The sequence below is a fragment of the Barbus barbus genome (assembly GCF_936440315.1).
Source record: "Barbus barbus genome assembly, chromosome: 42".
Taxonomy (NCBI): domain Eukaryota; kingdom Metazoa; phylum Chordata; class Actinopteri; order Cypriniformes; family Cyprinidae; genus Barbus; species Barbus barbus.
This window is the reverse complement of record NC_136720.1, coordinates 1720881-1724445: the sequence shown is the minus strand read 5'-3', so window position 1 is coordinate 1724445 and position 3565 is coordinate 1720881.

Below are 3565 nucleotides of genomic sequence, written 5' to 3'. Positions count from 1 at the left end.
GATATAAGGTATGATTGTGGTTCACATTGTTTTGAGTTTGAAATTGTCTTCCATGTAAAAGGAAAAAAGTATTATCTCTGGAAAATAGCAAAACCTAAATGGGTATAACCTTTTAACCATTTTAACAATAACTAATTTACCTAAACAGCTTATTTAACCCAAGTGGATCCGCGAAACCAGACTAATTCTAATTATATTTATATTTACTACATGCCTTTTACGCATTACCTTTATTATTTACTTTTTATTACTTACCTTGTCTTACCTGCAGGATTTTTTCATCCATTTTAAGAATTGTTTTGTGTATTGCTTGTCTATCTAACAGTAAAGTGCTGACTTTTTTTTTTTTTTTTTTTACATTTTATTATTTTAAAACTCCATTACAAACTAGAGCTGTCCTAGTAGCATCACTGTTGTGTTGGAGAACACACGTTATAACTTCCTTCAACTGTAAGTCTCGAGCATAGCAGGCTCGTGGGCACCTTCTGAAAAAAAAAATGGTAGAGAAATGATGAATGAATGAATCAATGATGCATTTATATAGCGCTTTATTGTGTATTGCTGTACACCCAAAGTGCTTTACAATCATGTGGGGGGTCTCTACTCAACCACCACCAGTGTGCAGCATCCACTTGGATGATGCGACGGCATGCCACAGGACAACGGTGCCAGTGCGCTCACCACACACCAGCTACAGGTGGAGAGGAGATAGAGCCAATCAAGTGGATGGGGATTATTAGAAGGCCATGATAGACAAGGGCCAGTGGAGGGAATTTGGCCAGGACACCAATGTTCCAAATAAGCATCCCATATAATTTCATTCTAGAAGGACATTTATATAATATAATTTTATGTACAGTCTTACAATTGATTCCACTTATGTTAGTTATCAGATGGGATTCAGCACTGTAAAATTGTCAAGAAGTATCTGCTTAAAGATGTTGTGAAAAAGCCTTTCACAGTATTAGCAAGCCTTCTTCCCTGTGACTCAGTGGGTTCAGTCGGGTCTGTTTCTTCAACATGTATGTCACCGAAACCTCTTCCATCATCCCTAGCTAACAGCTTAACAGTCGCAACTAAATGGAACATGAGAAGATATTTTGAAGAATGCTAAATCTGTAAATATACGTAAAAACCCATTCAGATGCAGCTTCTAAAAAAGGTATCGTCACTGTAGCCAGAAGTTTGTGTAATTAGTTCTAAATTAAATACTTCTTTATTCAGCAACATTTTGTTTGCTTTTTCTCATTTCACACAATTTTATGACTTTGAAATATCTTCAGGGTACTTTTTTGAAATACACAACACCATATACTGTTTAAAACAAAACAAAAAGTATGCTGTAATTTTATTTTTTAGACTTCAAAGCTTCAAAGCTCCACTGGGAACAGAAGTGGATCCTGACGCAAACCCAAGAATCTTCTATAAGGTGAGGAGGTATGCAGTTCCTTCTAGTAAAAATGAACAGGAAAAAAAGTTTATTTTACCTCATGTTCTTGTATTAAAATATACAAATTAAACAAATCAATAAAAAACTATTGCTATTGTATGTATGTGTGCATTAGTAATGTATGTATTTAATAATAATATAACTATAAACTGGCCATCATACACTACAGGACTGAGGATCACACACTACCAGAAACACATGACAAATGAAAACGTAAATATCAAACATCAGGCTGGATGGAATCAGTCTGAAGATAAAAATCAGAGTCTGTGACCATCATACACTACATGATTTCTATGGAATCAGTCGTCTCAAATCTGCAGACTGGCTCTGACTTTCAGCAACTAGCATCAACTTCTCCAGACTGTAAATCTGTGGAAAATCAGGCTAAAAATCATGCATTGATTCCAGCCTTAGAGGCTATAGATAAGTTGAGATTCATTTAATAAGAGGGTTCATAATGAGGCTAGTTTCTGTGTTCATCCTCATGAATGAAATGTTTTATTGGTTTGTTTTATCTGATTTTTGAATGTGTTTCTTCGCTGAACGTGGACTAGTCTAGATGTCCCTGTGTGCTTAAATCACACTTCATTATGAATATAACTGATTGACTTGCTGTTTCTTTGTGATTGTACCTTCAAACAATACTTTTCAATTCTTTAAAAAGGCTGTTCAGTATTTTTTAATAAAATATGATGTGAGCTTATTGGGAACGGGTGTGCTTAAAGCTTTTTGGCATTTAATGATGTATATCTTAATTAAAATGCTTTTGGCATTTAAAATAAAAATAAATATAATTGTGTGAGAGATTAATCATTTATTTTAAGATAACTTCTTTTACTGAAGCCGATATCTAGTGCACTAAAAATGTATATTTTGGTGAGTTTAATAGTTTTAGCCTAAATTTAAAGTCTAGCTCGTTAAACAATACAATTAATCAACTGCCATTTTATTTGATTATATCTTAACCCTAAAATAAACACATTAGAAGTGATTTTTTTCATTTGAATTTAAGAACAATTTATTCATTAAATCAAAAATGGATCTGTCTATATTCCACAAAGCAATGAAACACAGTCTCTCTTATTCCACAAAAACACATTCAAATAAAAAGAAATTCAACTCCAGAAACACTCACATTGTACTATTATGTGCCATTATTTTGACAAGCGAATCTTATGCCCTATAGGAAGAAGAAACATTAAGAAACTCCCTGTAGTTGAAAATTCACATCTAGCATTTTTTAAAACTGAAGTTATAGAGAAATAGTGCATTTATTATTATTATTGTTTAATAAATTACATCCATTTGTAAAATGATCAACTTCTCATTGTGTGGGCCACAGCTGAAAGTGGGTGGGTAGCCTCGTCACTGGAGCAAACCAAACATTAAATACATGAGCAGTCTGTGATGTTGAAACAAGCTATGGTTGGACAATTATACAGAGAAACATGACTACAGCTCGACTTCTCGACTACAACTGGGCCAAAGGAGGAGTCGACAAGGACAACCTCGACATGGTAATTGACTATTTCTTATTTTTAGCATTTTGTATTACTTCTATTCGAGATCAAATAGCACGTATGAAGTGAATTGTCATGTGAGAGGACAGTTTGTGGAAAATAAAGGTACTTTAATAAATAAAGTACTTAAAACGGTATTTTTTTTAACGGAAAAAAGAAAGATAAATAAAGGGACCTATGAGCCAAACGTCTGAATCACTTCAACTGTTTTGTTTGCAAAGTGGTGATTTTATTCAGCACCTGAAACGTATTTAAGCTTATCTTGGGTTGGCTTGAAATGTGCACAGAACAACTGTAAAGATTTTTATTATTATTTTGTTTTACACAACAATTATTTTTATTAAAAAAACAGTAGTTTTATACTGATTTAAATTTATGACCTTGGAAAAAAAAAATTCTACGTTTGTTTCATCATTACTTTTATCACAAATATTACAGAAAGTGTAAATTAATTCTCTCTCTCTCTGTGTATATATATATATATAAAGACTTTAAAGGGACTTTGATAGTGATAGTATGTACATTTCTATGCTCTTTTGTGATTATAGACAGCAGAATGGGACTTTTACTTTGGCGGGGCGCCATGACGTCA